Source organism: Typopeltis vanoorti, chromosome 11 (genome assembly GCF_054136105.1).
Source record: "Typopeltis vanoorti isolate ZY-2024b chromosome 11, IOZ_Tvanoo_1.0, whole genome shotgun sequence".
Taxonomy (NCBI): domain Eukaryota; kingdom Metazoa; phylum Arthropoda; class Arachnida; order Uropygi; family Thelyphonidae; genus Typopeltis; species Typopeltis vanoorti.
The window spans coordinates 135,114,711-135,138,232 of NC_143559.1; positions in this window are offsets into that span (position 1 = coordinate 135,114,711).

The window sequence follows — 23,522 nt, forward strand, 5'->3', positions numbered from 1 at the left end:
TTTTCTTCGCGTTAATTCACTCGTACGTGTGTCTGACGATGCAGATAGAGATTTTGAAAATGCTTTCATTGTGTACAACGCGAACTCATAAATTAAAAGAAATATATCGGTAACCCCTGTTCAATACAAACTTAAAAAAAAAGCCATTTTCATTGAAATTTAAAACACTTGTTGAGTTGAAGAGATAAATCCTTACTCATTTCAAGTCACATGAATTGGCCAAATTTCATTTTACAGCAAAAATCATTTTCGTTGAATTAATAAAAGGATGACGAAAAAAGGAATGAAATATAATCGTATGTCAGAAATTCAATGATAATAAATAAAAGTGAAGTTATCGTATTGTTATTCATAATTAAAAAAAATAAGCCAAACCTACAAGGAAAATGATTAGGCATTAAATTTTGTAGCTTATTTCATCTTTATAATTTTTATCTGCTTTATGCACTTAGTTTAGTAATTATTAATTATTTTTAATATTGTACAGAGAAAAGTAAGAAGAAATCGAAAATAATAAAGTTTGATTGGTCAGAGAAAATTTCCAAAAAAAAAAAAAAATGCACTATTTCAGAAATCTTGAATTTTGATATTCAGTGAATGTTGCAGAGTTTGATTGCGTTCAGCACATGAAATTTCTAATCTGAGCTACTCTTGCTGCAAACAACGGAATCGGCAATTTCCCGATTCTTTCGCAGTTTTCAAATTCCTTTTATTTTTCACTGGGAAAGTAAACGGAAATTTCAATAGGAATTTATTTATATTAACAACACGAACACTATACTTTTCTAGATGTATTAGGAAATTTCCAAGCGAAAATCCATCATTGACCACCTGCTTGTTCTCTCCGAACCATCTGAAGTAATTACGTATGTTCATTAAACAGGCGAAGATCTTTATTCTTTCAGAAGAATCTATTGGTTTGAGATAGACGAGATGAACAATGCACCATTTGAATGTCTAATCACAATTCTGACGTGTTTCTAATAAGCAGGAGTCAAGATTCATTGATCCCTGAAAACGGGAGTTGCAATTAAGAGCCGTAAAAAGAATGGCTGGCTGGATTTCAATGAAAATGGGAAACAAATCTCTTGAAAGACCTTCACTAATCGCATCTATAAAATTTCGATCTGAATCACTCAAAATATATAACAGATGACGTCTTTCCAAACTGTTTCTTGATTCACCAAGTAAAAAAAAAAGAAAACATTTCCTCTCAGTGAGGTCATTTAAAAATGATAAGAAAGGCATTAAAAAGTATGATTTTTAACTACAAAGTAATCCTAAGTCTCCAGGTCCACATTACTGATGTTTGGTTGATGAAATGTCTTCTGTTGTGCAGGAGTTCCCGACATGATAGCTTTACATGTACTCAGTATGTTTGTGAAGTCCTCTTCTTTATGATATTGAGTTTGTTTTTTCAAATTAACAGCAAACTAATTCACGTGTTTCTATTCTTTATCTGTCTCCCACCCCTTCCCTGCCACAAATCACGTTACCTTTTTTTTTTTTTTGGAGAGATCATCCAAGGGAGGTTGGTCAGCATATGGTACGTTATTACCTTGGATGGAAGATAACAAACTTATTCAAATTAGATTTGAAAAGCTGCGGGTTGTATTCCTTGAGAAACACATGAGGTGAAATATTGTTCCAGAGGGCAGCAGTGGAAATGAGAAATGAAGAATAAGAGAAATGTGGTCTGTGGGCTTGGAGTTGAACTATGAGATGGTGCTGGTAAGCTGCTGCCCTCTTTTGGACGGATTTGGAAAAAGTGTGGGAATTATTGACGCCAGTTCTGATGAACAGGGGCCATATAACTATTTATAGAAGATGCGGGACTGAACACGGGTGCGAATCTGAGAGGAGTGTGTTAGTGGGAGAAAGTGGTCGACATTCAATCTAACTGCTCTTTTCTGAACAGAATTCGATATGTTGAGGGAGCTCTTAGGGACCCCACCCCAGATATGAGAACAGTATTCAACGGCTGGGTGGATTTGCGATTTGTATAAGGTTAAGAGATGTTCAGGATAAAAGAAATACCCAGAGCGAAAGAGAAAGCCTTATTTTTGAATGCAGAGTAGACAATAGTTGGACATGTTTGTGCTGAGAGATTAGAGGTTATAGTTATTCGGAGAAGGTGAATGTCAACGTGAATATAGATTTGAGAATTGTCAAGCGTATGTTGTTTATTATTTTAACGGTATAATAGAACACAGAAACTAAGTAAATAATTGATTTATTAACTTGATGCTGATATTTCGCTGGTATTATAACCAGCATCTTCAGAGCACAAAAACACTGTTTGTCACAATACGCAAGATTAAAACAACATGGTGTACATTAACAAAATTGTAGCAGCAACACAAAGACTAGAGTCCTGATTTTGGCGCCTTCTATCTGGAAAAAAAAAAAAAAAAAAAAACGGAACACCATACAACGACCGCAATTACAACAAGACCTCGTCGTTGTGAATCTATCGTCACTCACCTTAAGCAAAGAAGCCACAACTGCTTTAAGTCGAGGGCACAACTTTGCCATAACTCCCAAGCAAGTTCCTAAGCCGAAATAATGGCGTCCATCGAACGAGGAATTTACGACCTGCCTCCAACAATAGCTAACAACATACGTTTAGATGTGGCCAACATCCTAATCAAGTCCAAGCCTCCAAAAAGTAATATCCCACATAAGGAATTCATTGCTATAAAAGAGCTACGCAACAACAGCCAGATTACCATAACAAAAGCAGACAAAGGAAATGCAACCGTGGTGATGGACACAACTGAATATGAAAACAAAATGCACACACTATTACAAGATCAGTCAACATACAAAATTATAGATCGCAATCCCACCAACACACAAAAGAATAAGGCACGAAAATTATTAAAAAAAGTCACTTCCTGGCCCAAAGACACAGTTAACAAACTCAAACCCTTCCATGTTAGAACACCGAGGATCTATGGATCACCAAAAATTCACAAACCAGGCACACCCCTACGCCCAATTGTGGACAGTATAAATAGTCCCACATACAAACTGGCTAGACATTTAGCAAAGCTACTAGCCACTCTCACTAACAATTCTCCCTCCTTTATCAAAAATTCAGCACACCTAAAAAGCATCTTACAAGACCTCACCCTAAAAAGCTCAGACTTAATAGTAAGCTTTGACATCACTTCACTATTCACAAATGTACCACTAATAGAAACCCTCAATCTACTGAAGTCACACTTCCCCCCTGATATATTTGAACTATTCAAATTCACAATACATGCAGGATATTTCACATGGAAAGGGAAAATATACAAACAAATTGATGGGACAGCCATGGGCTCCCCCCTTTCCCCCCCTAGCCAACTTTTACATAGAACACCTGGAAAAACAAGCAATCAATACAGCCACTCTCAAACCAACACTTTGGCTACGCTATGTTGATGATGTGCTTGCCATTTGTCCACATGGCCCTGAGACATTGAAAACATTCTTAGCACATTTAAATAGCCAACACCCAAAAATCCACTTTACTATGGAACCGGAAGCCAACAACTGTCTGCCCTTCCTGGATACACTCATCACACGTCTCCCAGATGGTTCCTTATCATTTTCAGTTTTCAGAAAACCCACACATACAGGCAGATACTTACACAAACAATCACACCATCATCCTTCTCAACAATATGGCATATTAAAAACGCTAACCCATAGAGCGAGAGCAATCTGTTCAAATGACAAGGCTCTTACTGCTGAACTGACTCACTTACGCCACACCTTCTTGGCCAACGGCTACAATCCACAAAAAATAAACAAAATACTAAACACTCCTAAGAAACCCCTCCCACCATCCACCACAGAGAACTACAACAAAACAGTCACCATCCCTTACATTAAAGGCACATCCGAAAAGATCTCAAGAATTCTCATTAAACATAAACTACGCACTACATTCAGACCATGTAGCAAATTAGCCACCCTCATCCGCTCACCCAAGGACAGCATTCCTCCTTTATCACATCCAGGAGTCTACCAAGTACCCTGCTCATGCAATCAAGCCTACTACGGTCAAACAGGAAGAACTGTGAATATCCGCATCAGCGAACATAAACGATACGTCCGGAAATATCATTATGGGAAGTCGGGCCTAGCAGACCATGCTCTGGATACCCCTGCACACAGGATCAACTGGAAAAACACAAAAGTACTACACAGAAACCCATATAAATCAGAGAGATTGTTCTTAGAGGCGACAGAAGCCCTAAAACACACTCCAAATCTCAACAAATATGGCTGTATTAACTTACCGAAGATCTGGGAGACAGTCATATTAAGGAAAAACTAGCACTTTTCTAGGACTCTAGCAATATATGATAGCGTTTTTTTTTTTTTTTTTTCCAGATAGAGGGCGCCAAAATCAGGACTCTAGTCTTTGTGTTGCTGCTACAATTTTGTTAATGTACACCATGTTGTTTTAATCTCGCGTATTGTGACAAACAGTGTTTTTGTGCTCTGAAGATGCTGGTTATAATACCAGCGAAATATCAGCATCAAGTTAATAAATCAATTATTTACTTAGTTTCTGTGTTCTATTATACCGTTAAAATAATAAACAACATGTTCGACGAACACATAAGTCTGTCCACATGTCAAGCGTATGATTGGAAAAACTGGTTCTTCTTTGTTTCGAATAATTAGAACTATATTATGCTGGCATTGAGGTTGATAATGCTATCCAATTGCAATTGATGAGTGCTTTGAAGATCGGAATTTAAGGTAGCAAAGGATAAATTTCTTGAGGATGTAGTGAAATGTACTGTTCAAGGGTTGTCAAGAGAAAAGGAGGAGTTCAATGTGCTGTCATCAGCAAAACTGCGTACCCGATTGAGAGTCAGCGGGAGTTGATCGTTTATGTATAGAGGGGAAGAGGATGAGCAAAAGAGCAGAGACTTGTGGGACTCCAGCTTTACTTGTGTAGATAGAAGATAAGGAGGCCTCCAGTTTCAATTCAATACTGATGAAGGACAAATAAATACTCTGTTTTAATCTACCAGTGTGATTCCACCATACATATTATGGAGCCCTGCCGCTTTACATTACACCACTTCTGATTAAAGAAAACCTTGGTACCTTTCAGAACCAGTAATTAATTATTTAAAAAATGTTTTATGTGTAAGCATAGAAAATCACAGTCGTTGCCACTTCTAAGTCTATCATAACACTCTTATTAATAGTAATTTTGTTCTTTCATTAGCATTTTGATGTATTTTATCTCTGAATTTCAATAAATGTGATGTATTTTAATGTCAGTCATGTGATTCGATATCAACACGTACCGGCCACTGAATTCGAAACCTTTATTTTACATAAAGCCTGCACACAGGAATTCTGTCTGCTCGAACGAGCCTTATCAGACGATGGCGATCTAATTTCTGAGAGACTCTCCGAGTTATGCCTCTTAGACAAGCAAAGTGGGTTATTTTTCCACTGATTAAACATTACGGATATCTCACCTTTTGATAACTCAGTTAACTGCTGTTTTCAAATTCGGGCACCACAATAAGCTCTTTATGAATCTCCGAAAGACTCTTTAATTTTCCGACTGTGATCGACGCTGTTCGCGATTTCTGACCAGCAGCTTTCTTAAATAGTTGCTAAGAACATGTGGTGATGCAGGTGACTAACTCATTTGCATCACTTACTACAGCATTCATTCGGATTGTTTGGAATTTCTGTCCATACAACATGAAGACTATCACACTAATGGTGTTTCTTAATTGCGTTTGTTCTTCTGGAAAGTCTTATTTGAAAAGATTAAAATTTCCTCCACACCGAAAGAGAGCGGTTAACTCAGTTAGAGTTGAAAAACTTTAGAAATGTTCTTGGAGCCATGGATAGGATTCTAACCAAGCTCTTTTTTCTTCTTTTATTCTACCTTATTTTTTTTCCTCCAACAAAAAAATGTGCCCTTCAGTTAGATGGAATTTTTTCCAGAAAAACAAAAAAAACTGAATTTCCGAGAGGAACACCCTCAATCCTGTTTTTTTTTTCACATTTGACCTCCGTAGACGCCGTATGGTCACTTCTAGACCTCACATGGTTTGGCAATGATCTCTTCTGCTAAAATAAGTGGTTGGTTCGCAGATTCCCTTTCGACACGAAGTTTGTAGGACAATCACAAACAACTATGCCCATGGCGAGATTCAATCCCACAATCTCTTGGCTAGAGAGCAGAGACGCTAACCACTCTGCCAACCAGACCGGCCTTCAACCCTGAGAGCTACTAGATTACTTTCAGTGAAAAATCTTTCATTCAGTTCAAAATTTGGTCTTTCCAACTGAAGAGCAAATATCGTCCGCCTTGAGATTTCAGGAAGGAATGCAAGGAATTAAGAGCCTTCGTAGCTTAGTCGATACAGACGAATTCCTTTGCTTAGAAATATTGGTTCGAATGCCATCTAGAATGCAAAAGACCTTTATGAGGGATTTTCGACTGAAAAGAAGTTAGTGGGGTTTTTCTTCCAGGAAACTCGGATTTCTTGTCCCAAATCCGAGGCATCCCTGCTGGTAGAAGAACCGCAATTTCTAGATGAGAGAATTCTGATAGGCATTGAGTTAATCAGCTTATTCTCGAATCAGGCTTACGAAATCCCAGGATACTTGGAAGATTGTGGGCATTTAAATTCCTGTTAGAAACAAACAGTGATCTGATGATGATGATGATATAGAAGGGATATCCTTCTGTACTCTGATTGGTTATCTCGCATCCAATCAATATGTATTGAAATAAAGAATGATGTAGATAACGAGGTTGAATTAGTTTTGCAGTTGTAGAGGTCCGAGTATTATTTTTTGTGTGGAGAATCTACCCTTAATTATTTGCCAGCCCGCCTTTTGCTATGCGTACAAATTATTTAGTGAAACAGAATCGTAAAGAAATGAAAAAAGAATTTACATTCACATCTAAATTTTATCCACACAAGTTCGCTCATAGTACCAAGGAAGCGTCTACACCCAGGAAGTCTTTAAAAAGTATTAATTAATATCAATAAAACAATCAGAAATTTGCTAAAATTGATTTTATTCATCTCATTAGTTGTAGAGCTGTAGAACAACTCCCAAAACAGAGTTATGAAATTAAATAGCTTTCGTCGGGATGTTCTGCCGTCACATTCTGTGACCATGTCGATTCGCTTTTGTACGACATCGTGATCTGATCACCATCTTCAACCCAGACGTCTTATGGACCTACACAAGAAGAAAATACATCATCTTTAAAAGTTGTGAGATTTTCCTGGAAAAAGAAATTGAAATATCAAAATTAAAGGAAATTCGCTTGGATCCAAAATCCAACACAGGATGTATATATCTGTAATGTAATATTCTAGTTTGAGTGTCAGAAGGAAGTCTTTTTGAAAATTAGGGATTAATTCCCTTTTTATTCTTTACGTGTCACGAATAAAAGTGCACCAAGAAAACCCATCTCTCTCTCTCTCTCTCTGTGTGTGTGTGTGTGTGTGTGTGTGTGTGTGTGTGTGTGTGTGTGTGTGTGTGTGTGTGTGTGTGTGTGTGTGTGTGTGTGTGTGTGTGTGTGTGTGTGTGTGTGTGTATGTGTGTGTGTGTGTGTTATATGCCTATTATAATTACTTGCGTTGTATGTGAGATAATTCCTAAACCGGGTATTCAATGTCCCTCTTATTCCGACTGAGTGTAGTTTGGATTTCATGGTCAAGTGAATCAAAAGCTTTGGTAAGATCAAGATGTATGAGGATAGCAGATTTGTTTTTATCAAGAACTTTGTTTTTTTCTTTTGTTAAGTCCTCTAGTAATATGGTTGTGCTCTTCATTTTCTTGAAATCTTACTGTTTTTGAAGGATGATGCTATATTTCTGTAAGTAGTTTTGTAGTCTTGTGCGTATTACTTTTTCGAGAAACTTGAAGATGACAGGCAAGTAAGCTATTGGTCTGTAGTTATGAACGTTCATTTCTTTTCCCATGTTTATAGAGAGGTGTAGCGCCACGGTTATTAGTTGTTTGGAAATAGCAGCAGTCTCGAATATCATGTTCATAAGTTTCAGAAGTACAGGATTTAGTTGTTCAAAATGTGTTAAGGAAGTCTGTGAGTCTGATTTTTCAATTTCTGGACTCGTCTTTTGCTTTAACTGTGAGAGGGCATCTTTCAGTTCCAATCTGGATGTAGGAGGAAAGAACATGGTAATTAACACAAGTTAATAACATTTGCTGTTATTAACTTGTGTTAATAGCTTTGTATTGGTCATAATGGGGAAAGTATCTTTTGAGTTGGAAGCTTATTTTTCATTTGGTTAGACTATAATAAATTTAGTTTAATCTTTTTTCCAAGTGTAAGCAAACAAAGTTTGCGCCTGAAAATATCTTCAGGACTGAGCGAAGGTAGTGAAACACAGGCAACTCCGAGAAAAGGTGGTCCAATCTCTCATCACTTCTTGTCTCTGACTCAGAAAGTCAAAGAAAGCATTATGGGAGATACTGAGACAAGGAGTAATGAGAGCTTGGTTCACCTTCGCTCGGAGTTGCCTGGTGTTGCATTACCTTCCCTCAGTCCTGAAGATATTTTCAGGCGCAAATGTTGTTTGCTTACACTTGGAAGAATGATTAAACTAAATTTATTATAGTCTAACCAAGTGAAAAAAAACTTCCAACATCTTTCTCTAAATCCAGAGTAATACAATAGTAGGGTGGTACACCTGTTGGCAACTCCTATAGGTAAATATTACTTCTCCTATTGCTTATGCCTTAGTATCTCCACGTTTGGGTCTGCCTCCCACTGACGAGACCTCAATAAAAGTTGAAACCGGTCTGGGTAGTGGCCCTTTCCTTAATGCATAGCATTATACATGTCCGCAAGGAGATGTGCTTTGCCTTATGGGAGATACTGAGACAAAGAGTGATGAGAGCTTGGTCCACCTTTGCTCGGTGTTGCCTGGTGTTCCACTACCTTACCTCAGTCCTGAAGATATTTTCAGACGCAAACTTTGTTTGCTTACACTTGGATAAAGGATTAAATTAAATTCATTATTATCTTTTGATTTGTGGTTGTTAGTGCAGGATTAGTTAAATGATTCTGCGAGTTGCTTCTGGTTCTTCTTCTGACCGAATCTTTTGGTGATAAAATCTTTTTGGTGAGGTTTTCCTTTTTCGGGTTAATAGATCGTCAAGTGTAGACCATGTTCCTTTCATAGTGGCACTGTATTCCGCGAATTTCTGAAAGTAATATTTTCCTTTTGCGATCCACATTTTAGTTGTTAGTTGGTTTTTTTGTGTTTTTCTAGAATGTTTGTAGGTGAATATCATCGGGTGACTTTCTACTCTCTTAAATATATCCCCCCCCCCCCCCCCCCAGCGGCAGACCAGGCGACGGGTCGGTTGGGAGTAGTACTAACAAGAAGTCGCATCTAAAGTAACACGCGGACCCTGCATGGGAAGCGGGAATAACGCGTAGTAGAAGAAGAAGAAGATTAATTTTGTCTTTTCTGAGTTTAGGTGTATGGAGTTTTTCGTGAGCCAGTCTATGATCAGATTTATGTCATGTTGCATATTTGTTTGGGCTATGCTTGGGTTATTATGAATGGATATTATTGCTGTATGGTCTGCGTATTTGAATATCTTACCTTTGAGTGGTAACTGATTAACATCGTGCGTGTAAATGTTGAATAGAGTTGGGGAGAGTACAGCTCCCTGTGGCACTCCACAGGTTACTGGTAGCTCTCTGCTTCGGTTTGATCCGATACGTGTGATATGCTTTCTATTTTGGAGGTAGTTTGTAAACCACCTGTGAAGAGGCCCGTCTATTCCAACATGCCTCAGCTTTTCTAACAAGGTTTGATGTGTGAATGTATCGAATGCTTTGGTTAGATCTATAAAGAATTCCATGGCTATTTTGTTTTTGTCTAAGGCGGTATTAATTACGTCTGTAAAGTCTTCCAAGAGAGATGTTGTTCCCTTATTTTTCTGAAAACCATATTGTGTTTTGGGGATAATATTAAAGATCTCAGTGTATGCTGTGGGTTTCTTCAGTATGATCCGTTCCATAATTTGATTGATAATTGGTAATGTTGCTATGGGTCTGTAATTGCTGATTAAATTTCTTTTTCCTTGTTTGTATATGGGTGTCATTATGGCGGACTTTAGCATACTTGGTATCTGTCCTGTTTTAAATATTTTATTTATTAGTTTTAGTAGGATAGGACTTAAACTAGTTGCATGTTGCTTTATATCTTTAGGTCTGATACCATCTATTCGTGGGCCTTTGTTTGGTTTGATTTGATGTATTGCTGAGAGAAGTTCTGCTTCTTTTATGGTTGGGAACTATAATGTCTGTTTTGATCACGGTCCAAGTGGAGGGTCTCGTTTTGTGATTGGGGGAATATTTCTGTGAAGTTCTTGGAGAGTCTGCAAAGTATTGGTTAAAGTCATTTGCTGGATAGGTTTTGCGTCTTTCATGAAGCTGTGTTTTATGGTTTCGGAGGCAGTGGTGTTGGGAACAGAATCTAGCATCTCATTAATCAGATGCCAGGTTTGTTTCATGTTGTTTTGTGCGGAGGTTAGTTTGTCTCTGTAGTAGCTTCTTTTTGCATTTCTGATTTGTGTTGTAAGGCGATTCCTTGTTATCTTATATTCAGTTTTTAAAGTTGTGTTATTTGGATATCGCTTTAATTCTTTCCATAAAGCGTCCTTTCTGTGTATTTCTAGGATTACGTTTTGTGTTATCCAAGGATTTTGTGTTGTTTTTGATCGAATTCGGACTTTCTTTGTAGCTTTCTATAGTAATATAATAATAATAATAATAATAATATAATAATAATAATAATAATAATAATAATAATAATTTATTATTTTATTTTTTATTTTGATCTCTCAAATATTTACATATAAGCAATTATCATCTTGAGTAACATTCAATATATTATTTTACAGGTTCAGCACTGAGTGCGACATATGAGATTTCAATAATAGTGATGATAACATAGTTTGTTTGCAGTAATAATTTACAATTATATGGTTCTGAGTTACACAAGTTATATTATATTACATGTTGTAGTTTACTTATTTTTTCGAGGTTTGAGAAAGCGTGATTATACAAGAGTATTTACACATATGCAGTTAAAATATTATATTCCTAATTCTCATAAACATAAAATGTAATTAATTATTTACATAATTTTTTAATAATAAGAATAATTTATTGCATTATTTTTTTCATGTTAAATAGTAATGTTATATTAATGATATTATCGCAATTTTTTTTTATCATATTGAGTTTTAATAATCTTCTGAATAATCTTTATTTACAATAAGATTATTCAGAAGTTTTGAATATAGACTATACATATTAATAATAACAATAACAATAATAATTTATTTATTTATTAATTATTATTTTTTTATGTCTCATATAAATTGCATACGTAGATGCTGTAATAATTATATATATATAATATTTATAACATGTTACAATTGTGATAAACAGATACTTGAAAGTTAATAATTTTCTTCCTCGAAGCTTAGCAGAACTCATCTGAGGAAGATAATAGATGATAGATGGTGGTGGTTTCATGGTTATGTTCCTGTAATGGTCACAAGCCAGGTATTGATTTTACTGTTTGTTGGTACGTGCTTGGAAGACTTCAACTGCTATTACAGTTTAACTTTTTTTTTTCTTCTTTTTTTGTGCAAATAGGGTTGGGTTTGCACATGGTGTGTTTGTTTCTTTGTATTCTTGTAGTGATGGTTTTTGAGAGGGGGTTTGTCTGTGTGCATGTGGGGGGGGAGAGAGAAAAACAGGAATTGCTCTAATTTTCATTCTCGCTATAATATTTATACAGCGCCTGTTTCAGCTATCTGTATGTTCCTAGGTTTCTGTTGTTGAACGGCAGTTTGTTTATCATGTCAGGTACGTAGAAGTTTCGGGTGGCTTTGCCGTAATGATTGTTGTACTTATATGTTATGTAGTTTGTTGACTGTGGTCTTGTTATTTGATATGTTGTTCTGGTTACTCTATATGTTGGACTGTAGTAATGTTTCAACATGACTGTGTAGTGGCATAAGCGTTTCACCTTAAATATTTTGTGTTTTGTCCGTGCTTCCTGCATAAGAGTGGGTTGCTCCCAGAATATCAGTTTTACCATTTTGTCTTGCAACCATTGTAACCTGTTAAGTCTGTAGTCTGCGCAGAATGCGTATGATGTGATTGCATATTTTAAAATGTTTTCACATAATGTTTTATAGATTAGTATTTTTATGTGGGTTGGGGCAATGTCTTTTAATCTGTATAGTTTGCTTGCTATTATCCTAAGCTTGGTATGTAGGTAGTTTGTATGGCAATTCCAACTTTGATCAGCATCGAAGTGAAGTCCGAGATAGCATGTTGTTTTCACCTGTGCGATGGTTGTGATTTTAGGTTCTACACTTTGTGTATAGGAGGATGAATGTTGGATAGTGAGATATTTAATTTCTACGGGCAGGATTTGAGGGTTTTTGAATACCATTAGCTTTGTTTTCCCTGGGTTTATATATATGCCGTTTCCGGTTGACCAGTTAGTGATTTGATTGATGTCGTGTTGCATATTTGTGTAAGCGATATTTGCATTGTTGTGAATGGATACTATGGCCGTGTTGTCTGCGTATTGGAAGATTTTACTTTTTAGGGGGAGTTGGCTTGTGTCGTGTGTGTACATGTTAAATAGAATGGGAGATAGGACAGCTCCTTGCGGTACTCCACAGGTTACATGTACCTCTTTGCTGTATGGTGATCCTATACGTGTGGTGTGCTTTCTGTTTTTCGTGTATGCTTTAAACCACTGAATTAGACGACCTCCAATTCCGATATGGATTAGTTTCGTTAACAAAGTTTTGTGTGTTAGTGTGTCAAATGCTTTTGTTAGGTCAATGAATACCACTAATGTTATTCTGTTTTTATCCAATGCAGCGTTTATTAGATCTGTGAAATCTTCCAGGAGTGTTGCCGTTCCTTTATTTTTTTGAAAGCCATATTGTGTTTTGGGTATGATTTGAAATTTTTCAACGTACTTTCAACAATAATTTTTTTTTTATTATTATGTTTCAGTATAAATTACATACAATAATAATATTTACAATATTTACAATAAGATTTATACAGAATTTTTGAATTTAGAATATAATAATAATAATAATAATAATAATAATAATAATAATAATAATAATATTTTTTTTTATTTTTTTTATTTTTTTTTTTATAAACGACTTATTTGTTTATACAATGAAAATGATAAGGTTTACTATCACACAGAGTATCTGCACACACACAATGAAAAACATATTATCTTTTCTGTACAGTACGGAAATTCGATATACAAAATGCAGAGTACATTTTATAAATATGAATATACATTTTTTTAAACTAGCTAAATATGGATTGGCGCCAATGTGCACACAATTCACGATACAATGCAGTGATGCAGCATACTCACAATTCAATAATAATAATAATAATTTTTTTTTTCCTTTTACATTTTATTATGTCTCAGCATAAGTTACATACAATAATATTTACACTATTTACAATAAGGATTATACAGATTTTTTTTTTTTTTTTTATTATTTTTTTTTTTATGTCTCAGATGAATTGCATACATAGTTGCTGTAGTAATTATATGTATATAATATTTATAACGCATTACAAGTGTGTATAACAGATACTTGCAAGTTAGTAATTTTCTTCCTCGAAGCTTAGCAGAGCTTATCTGAGGAAGATAATAGATGACAGAGGGTGGTGGTTTCATGGTTGTGTTCCTATAGTGGTCACAAGCCAGGTGTTGATTTTACTATTTGTTGGTACGTGCTTAAAAGACTTCGTCTGCTATTACAGTTTAAGTTTTTTTTTTTTTTTTTTTGTGCAAATAGGGTTGGATTTAGACATGGTGTGTTTGTTTCTTTGTGTTCTTGTAGTGGTAGTTTTTTGAGAGGGGGGTTGTCGTAGGTTTGTGTGTGTGTGTATGTGGTGGGGGAGAGAGAAACAGGAATTGCTCTAATTTTCATTCTCGCTATAATATTTATATAGTGCCTGTTTCAGCTCTCTGTATGTTCCTAGGTTTCTGTTGTCGAACGGCAGTTTGTTTATCATGTCAGGTACGTAGAAGTTTCGGGTGGCTTTGCTGTGCTGATTGTTGTACTTATATGTTATGTAGTTTGTTGACTGTGGTCTTGTTATTTGATATTTGTTCTGGTTACTCTATATGTTGGGCTGTAGTAGTGTTTTAACATGACTGTGTAGTGGCATAAGTGTTTCACCTTAAATATTTTGTGTTTTGTCCATGCTTCCTGCATAAGAGTGGGTTGTTCCCAGAATATCAGTTTTATCATTTTATCTTGCAACCATTGTAGCCTGTTAAGTCTGTAGTCTGCGCAGAATGCATATGATGTGATTGCATATCTTAAAATGTTTTCACATAATGCTTTATAGATTAGTATTTTTATGTGGGTTGGGGCAATGTCTTTTAATCTGTATAGTTTGCTTGCTATTATCCTAAGCTTGGTATATAGGTAGTTTGTATGGCTATTCCAACTTTGATCTGCATCGAAGTGAAGTCCAAGGTGCCGTGTTGTTTTCACCTGTGTGATGGTTGTGATTTTAGGTTCTGCACTTTGTGTATAGGAGGATGAATGTTTGATAGTGAGATATTTAGTTTCTATGGGCAGGGTTTGGGGGTTTTTGAATATCAGTAGCTTTGTTTTTCCAGGGTTTATATATATGCCGTTTTCGGTTAACCAGTTAGTGATTTGATTGATGTCGTGTTGCATATTTTTGTAAGCGATTTTTGCAGTGTTGGCAATAATAATAATAATAATAATAATAATAATAATAATAATAATAATAATAATAATAATAATAATAATAATAATAATAATAGTTAGTAGTAGTAATATGTGCGGTTAATTAGTAACATAAGTATCCATGTCGATAAACTGCTGCTAGGGAACGAGCCATCCGGGTTGATCATTATTACAGTATTGCACTGCAGCATGCAAAATGCTGATATCCCTAAGGGAAGGAAAAAAACTAAAAAAGACAAAATTGCCTTAATGATAATCACGAGTGAATTTCGTGAACTCGATGTTTTGGGAACACTAGCAAGGTAGTACAAAATAAAACGGTGCTGTTTTGGCAATAAATATTTTCCATATTACTTTCCATGCTAAATACATTTGACAACAGCCATGTAATTGTTTGAAAGATAATAAACTGTTGATTAGAAAAATATTATTTACTGTGTGTTTGTACTAAACGGAAAATATGATATGACAACTGTTCTACTCTGTATGAGCATATTTTGTTAAACTGGAAAAAAAAAAAAATGTAAACTTGCAATCTTATTTCCATGTGTAACTGTGAACTGTGATAGTATTATGGGATATTGTGAGATTAATATTACTGATTATATTCTTGAAAGACACTTGTGACATTAAATTAAGAATTATAAACACGTTTGCACAAGAATATTTTAATATTTGCCAAATATTTGGTTTTAATTGTGGTTGGTCGGCAAATTTAGTGCTCCTGTAAAGTTTGTGATTTTTGTCTGTTTTTATTATGTTTTTCCTTAAAAAATTAGTGTTTTATAGTATACTAGGTTAGAGTTTAGTATTATGTCGTGTATTTAGTATTTTATTATATATTTTATTAAGACATTTTAATATTTAGTATACATTTAAAATGGCACCAAAAGAGGACAAGAACGGTAATGCTAAAAAAAAGCACCACAGGCTAGAACAAGAAGGTTATCCCTGCCAACAAGGTTATTCTGCACATGGAGGAGGTTAACGAAAATGAATTAACTGCCAAAATAGCGAAGTTGAAGCAGATCATCAGAGAGACAACGCGAGAATTGCAAAATGATGAGAGACTTTTAATGAGCAGATGGAGAAAAAGAAAAATGAACATGAAAATAAGAAACAACAAAGCAAGGAAACAGGTAAGTTTAAAAAAATGACGAAAATCAGGTGAGTGACGTTGTTAGTAAAAAAGAAAAAAATTATTTCGTATGGTGACTCTATAATAAAACATGCTATTGTTGGATAATCTGATTATATAGAGATTGAAGTAATTATTATTTGTTTCAGAATCCAACATGATCTTCCATCACATAGGCAAAACTTGTAAATATTATTTAATGTAAATCACTTATTTTACAATTAAATATTCATATAACTACCTTAATTTTGTCTAATATTAAATTATTTAATCAAAGATATATGTATTAATAATGAAAATATTGTATTAAATATTATTAAGTTATTTTATTTATTACTATGTTAATATTATAGAATTTGTACTTGATAATTTTAACTGCGTATTAATTGAAATGTAAATATTCTCTATTTATTTTTGTTATAGAAGTTTAGAGTTATGCAATAGCTCAATTTTATTATATTTTATTTGTTGTCATGGAGACGCATGAAGAAGCGAGCGCGAGTGGAACAGAGAGTGAGCTAGGACAAGGATAATAAAAAAAATTATATAGAGGTAACAAGAGAGAGTTGGAACGGAAATTTTGAAGTGAAAGGAAGCAAGGGTATAAACTAGATTGGTGGAAGTAAATAAAAAGTTCTCAAGGACAGAAGTTAAAGGGGATAATAATTATAACCAAAAAAAGACGAAGTGAATTTTATAGTTAGCTGAAAGTTAAGTCAGCAGTGATAATTAAAGAAATTTAATGCCGCAATCAGATAATATGAAGAAACTGGACGTTCAGTGAAGAATTCTGATTAAACCCAGTTAATCTAGAATTGCGACTTAATTCTAAATCGCCCTAAGCAGAACTGCACAGTGTTCAATTATTTAATGAGTGGTAACAAGGATAATCAAAGTACCTTACAGTTGATATCCATAGTCGTGAAGCGAGATTAATAGTGTTTTAGTTATAACTGCGGAGAAGTCTTATAAATGTATTCTTAAGTGCAACAAATATATTTTGAAAGTTATTCGCAACGTAATTGATGTACTAGGAACTGTTTCTGGTAAGCACTGACATATTGATCATTTTCAATGTATGAAGAATTGAATGTTAGTTACGCTACGTTTAACCTAACTTTAACAGTGGAAATTCTTTGCGAATGAGAATTTGAAAATAAGAATTGTTGAAAGATATTTACAGCAATTAGTGCCTGCGGTGTTCTTTAAGCGTATAGCATAGCTGAGGACTGTGTGGAAACCATTCAGATGGGAAGTTCTATTGTATTTAATTAAGTGTAGGAATTTTGTGGCTCAGAAACTGAGAAAGTGTATGTAATGTTTGGAAGATTGAACTAATGTGATTGACTTGACCTAATATTTAACTTTATTCTATTGTTTAAAATTAGAGGTAGAATTTATGTATGTGTCATATAGCTTATATTAAATGTTTTATTTTGTTAATCTAATTATTGTGTTTGCCTGAATTCCTTTTTATTGCCGTTCATAAATATTCGAATCTTGCGGGAATCCCAAGTGGAAAATAAAATACCTCGGCCAGAATGATAGAGGAGACTGCTAACTAACTATGAATTGATCCTGCTATTTTATATAGACTAATCTAAGGATAGAGTGGCGTAGTATAATCGAAATTTCTCTACCCTTGGATTGGTGATCAATTTACAATTAGTTGTTTATTTTATGAAAGTGACTAGTAACAAGATGGCGGATTAGAACAGAACATGAAAATAGAACGTCACGACACTATAGATGAGAGAGTTATAACATCGAGTTTTCCTGGAGTGAAAATTAAAAATATAACTCAAGTAATTCAAAAGCAGAAAAGAAAAGTAAATGAAATTGCAGTTGTAGCAGGTACGAACGATTTAACTGGTGACAAGTTTAGTATGAGAGAGGATATGAAATGATTGCTGGAAGAGGCGAGAGTGAAGAGTGAGAAAGTGAAAATCGTTAGTATTTTACCTCGCTATGACAAACATGAATCAAAAAGAAGGGCTATGAACGATTCGATGCGTAGGCTATGTAGAAGGAATGGATGCGAATTTTTGGATGTGTGGAGTGAGGTTGAGGGAAGATTGGATTTGTATAAGAGGGATGGCCTACACCTGAATTCGTTTGGTATCAGGAGTCTGAAAAACTATTAACTGGTATGAGACCTAACACGGAGAATCAAGGAAACTAAATTATAAAGGAAGGAATGATGTGAATGTGAGTATAAGAGCGAAAACAGTATATAACTGTGTTAATGATGGGAATGGGATTTGTTGTGGGAATGCTGGCGAGGTGAGAACGATTTCGGGTTTGTGTTCATCCGATTCGGACCAATCACATGTGTGCAAAGATGTATACATGTAAAGCATAAGAGAAGAATAGAGATCTGCAAGTTGTCCAATTGGGTTCGGCAGACTGCAAACAAGTGGTATACTAAAGAATAGGAAGGTAGATTATTATGTCTGTACACGAATGCTAGGAGTATCAGAAACAAAGCGGTAGAGTTTGTTGCCTTAGTCAATATTCTGCGACCTCAGATTGTAGGAATTAGTGAGACCTGGCTATCAGAATCAGACCTACTAACTGGTATCGAATGTCATGGGAACAGTATTTTTAGGAAGGATAGAGTGGATAGGGGATGAGGGGCGTGCTGCGAATGATATTGGATGACTTAAATCCAGTTAGAGTTGAGACCTATGAATGTAGTAATACTACTAACAATATTTCACGTGGAGTGAGTTTGAAGCCATCTGGTGTGAGGTGGAATCTAATAAGGCAAATTACACAGTGGGGTGTTGTTGGATCGGTTGCTGGTGATGAAGAAAGGCATGACCAAATAGAAAAGGTGAGAACGAAAAGAGTAATCATAACGGGAGATTTTAATTATACAAATATTGATTGGATAGCAGTAGAATCTCATTAGAAGAATGAAAATGCATTTATTGAGCTGTTGCGGGACAACTTCCTCACGCAGTATGACAGAAGGAACTCGAGGTCAAAGGGTGATAGATTGGATTATAGTGTCAGAGGGCATTTCAGTTAAAGACGTAACTATTCTGCCTCCAGTTGGTGACAGTGATCATGCGGTACTCACTTGGGAAGTGACTAAGTTTGTGAATGTTCCATTCAGAAAAGGTTACATGTTGAACTAAAAAGCAGGAAATTATGACCAGCTGAGGAGTATACTGAGTTCAATGGAATGTGATCGGTTGCTGGATGGAAAGAATATCGACAGTGTATGGGAAGCATTTAAACAATATTTAAATGATGCGATATCAGAATGTGCCCTGAGAGTTCGAAGAATAAATAGAGTAGGAACCAAATCGATGTGTAATCTTATTAAGCAAGAGATTTGTAAGAAAAGGATGATGTGGAAGGATTACCGTTTGCCTAAAGACGTCCGTTATGAACATTATAAGCAGCAAGCTAGAATAGTCACAACTGTTGTACGGAAAGCAAAGCCTGATTATGAAAAGAAACTGGCTCTGCGTGCGAAAGACAACCCACAAGAATTCTATCGATGTGATGCAAGTAAAAGAAGGAATGACTATGAAAGTATAACTCTTCTAAATCCAGATGGAGTGAGGGTTACTGATTCAGAAGAGGTGGTTTAATTAATGGGTGCCCATTTCGTTAAATGCTATGAAACTAGTGAACGCGACATTGAGCTCACTGTTACCTCTTCACTAGATGAAGAAACGCAGGTGTGTGAGGCCGGGGTATAAGAGCTGTTGCACAAACTGAATAAGAATTCGGCAGTAGGGACTGATGAAATATCAGCGTGTGCTAAAAGACTGTTCAGCTGAATTGATCATTCCTTTGACCAGGATGTTTATTATGAGTCTCAGAACAGGGAAGATTCCGCAGGAATGGGAGGAATATATGGTAATTCCATTGCATAACGGTGGTGCAAAGACCGATGTATCAAACTATCCACCAATTAGTATCTCAAGAGTGGTGGTGAAGATTTTAGAAAAATTAGTTAGAGCCCGCATTCAGAAATGGGTTGACACTGAATCTCTACTTTGCAATGAACAACACGGGTTTACTGAGGGAAGGTCATGTTTTAGCAACTTGCTCACATTCTATGACAATGTTACCGTTGAACTAGACAAGGGGATTGGATTCACCATAGTACTTTTGGATTTTGCTAAGGTTTTTTTTGACAGAATACAACATGACAGACTGCTGCCTTAATTGGAGAAAATGGGTTTGTGTTATACAACATTAGCATGGATAAGAGGATGGCTGACTGACAGATATCAAAAAGTGGTATACGGGGGATCTGAGTCTGCAAGGTTTAAGGTAACATGTGGTGTATCACAAGGATTAGTGCTTGGTCCACTGTTATCCAATCTATATATTAATGATATTGGAAAGGATTTGACAAGCGACATATAGTTATTTGCTGATGATACACAGATAGGCAGGGTAATCATGAATGCTGCTGATATGCAGTCCTTGCAGAATGATTCGAATAAGCTGGAATTGTGGGCATAGGAAAATAAGTGTCAGTTCAATGTCAGTAAATGTAAAGTCATTCTCGTCGGCATGATTACCTATCCAATGTCGTATTATATAGGTGGGATTAGGCTAGAAGAAACTGATTAGTCTAGGGATCTTGGAGTGTTAATAGATAGCAAGTTGAAGTTCAGGGGCCATGTGGCAAAGATAATTGCAATGCTCAAACGAACGATCACATAAAGATAAGGATGTTATTTTGCCTCTTTACAAGGCCTTGATAAGACCTCACTTGGATATTGTGCGCAGGTCTGGTTTCCGATGTGACTCTGATATATTGGAGAGAGTACAAAGGTGAGTGTTAAAAATGATATCAGGATTGTGGAATACTAATTATGAAGACAGGTTGAGAATTTGTAGATTACAGACACTAGCAAATAGGAGAAAGAAGGGTGATATGATTGAGACTTACAAACTGCTGTAAGGATCATACAGGATTTCAATTGATGGGATTTTTCAATTTATGGAGGATGGGGAAAGGACGAGAGGGCATCCTTGGAAGCTGAGAATGAAGGCTGCCAAGAAGAGTGTAAGGGCTAGAGTTTTCTCTCAGAAGGTGGTGCGTGATTGGAAGGGATTGCCATTGGATGTTTTGAGTGCAAGCAGTGTGAATGAATTAAAGAATAAGTATGATAGCTGGTGTGTGTAGTATGTGGCCTCCCTCGATGAGTCTCTGACTTCCTGGAGGTCTCGCTTAATAATAATAATAATAATAATAACCATTTCAGTTTGAAACTAAGTACAAGCCACTTGATGATAGTGTGCTAGTTTATAATTCTTAATATTACTGATAATAATGAATTATCCTGTTATAGCAATTGCACATTATGCATATTATGACGATATTAATTAGAATCTGTTTTTGAATCACGTGAAAGAAAATGTGGTATTGTTAATTCAATTTTACATTATGTGTATATAATTCGTTTAACACAATAATATTCTAGCAGCAAACATGAGAACAAGGCCGATAACATCAAGCTTAACAGGCAAGCAAATCCCGACGGTAATTGGTATATCTGAACACTGCACCCACCCTCCATACTATAAAAACCTTCTAAGCCACTCAAGGAAAACAGAAACAGAAAAAAAAATACAAGTATCTGGGACTACGGATTCACAGATATTTATGAGAGAATGAAAACACTCGAGTTTATATCATTACATCCTCAAAGGTGTGCAAAGATGTCTACTTGTATAAGGCACTGGAGAAGAATAGAGATCAGCAAGAATGTATGGTAATTCCATTGAGCAAAGGTGATGCAAAGACCGATGCATCCAACTATCGACCAATAAGTATCGCAGGAGAGCTGGTGAAAATTTTGGAAAAAATTGGTTAGGGCTCACATTCAGAAATGGGTTGACAGTGAATCTCTATTTTCCAATGAGCAACATGGGGTTAATAAGGGAAGCTCATGTTTTGGCAACTTGCTCAGATTTGTGACAATGTTACCATTGCACTGCACATGGGGAATGGATACACTGATACTTTTGAATTTTGCTAAGGCTTTTGATCGAATACAGCATGGTAGACTGTCGCATAAGTTGGAAAATATGGGTTTCGGTTATAGAATGTTAGGGTGGATAAGAGCATATCTTCCTCTCAGATAACAAAACGTATTCTACGATTGATGTGAGTTTTCAAGATTTAAGGTAATTAGTAGTGTACCACAAGGATCAGTACTTGGTCCACTGTTATTCAATCTGTACATTAATGATATTGGGAAGTATTTGACAAGCGACATACAGCTATTTGCTGATGATGCAAAGATAGGTAGGATAATCGCAGCTAATATGTAATACTTGCAGTAATTGCAGAATGATTTGCATAGGCTGGAATTGTGGGCATGGAGAAATGGATGCCCTTTAATGTCAGTAAATGGAAAGTATACACTTCGACGTGATTATCCAATGTCATATATTATAGGTGGGATTATGCTAGAACAAATAATCACGTTAGGGATCTTAGAGGGTTTAGTAGATAGGAAATTGAAGTACAGTGGCCATGTAGTAAAGATTGCAAATACAATTCGAAAGATAACTGCAATGTTGAGAGGAACGTTCACGTGTAAAGGATGTCATTTTTCCCCTTTACAAGGTCTTGATAAGACCTCACTTGAACTATTGTGTGCAGGTCTGGTTTCCTGGTTTCCATTGTGATTCTGATATATTGAAGAGAGTTCAAAGGAGAGTTTATAAAATGATAACAGGATTGTGGAATACTGATTATGAAGAGAGATTTAGAATTTGTACATTGCAGACACTAGCAAACAGGAAGAGGGGAGATATGATTGACATTTACAACCTTCTGCAAGGTTCATACAGAATTTCAATTGATGGAAGTTTTTAATTTATGGAGGGTGGGGAAAGGACGAGAGGACATCCTTGCAAGCTGAGAATGAATGCGCCAAGAAGGTATGAGGCTAGATTTTTCTCTCAGAAAGTGGTGTATGATTAGAATGAATTGCCTTTGGATGTTGTGAGTGCAATCAGTGTGAATGCAATCCCAAGTTGTTGTGAGTGCAATCCCAAGAATAATATGATAGCTGGTGTGTGTAGTATTTGGCCTCCCTCGATGAGTCTCTGGTGATCTCTTTTAATAATAACAGTAATACTATAATTGCACGAGATTCCAATCTACCAATATAGTACATTAACTCTCTATCTCTCCATCCTTATGAGCAAGATTGAAATTCATCTCTAAAACTCTAGCACGAATATCTCAAATCTTGGCTAACATATCAGAAAGAAAATATAAATTTCTAAGTCTTTGACTCTTTGAATAAATGGACAGACAAACATTCCAGAAATATCGAGTTCGCCGTCATACACAAAAACCTAAGCAGTATAAGGAAACACTGGCTTACATTGATAATACTGCTCAACTACACCTTGAGGAAGATAAACTTATCCTCACAGAAGTTGCGATAAATGTCACAGAAACGTATGCATACAACATTAATAACTACCAGTCCTACACCGTTTGTAGACTCAACAAAAGAAGAGGTGGCATCGTGGCTTTTATTAAAGA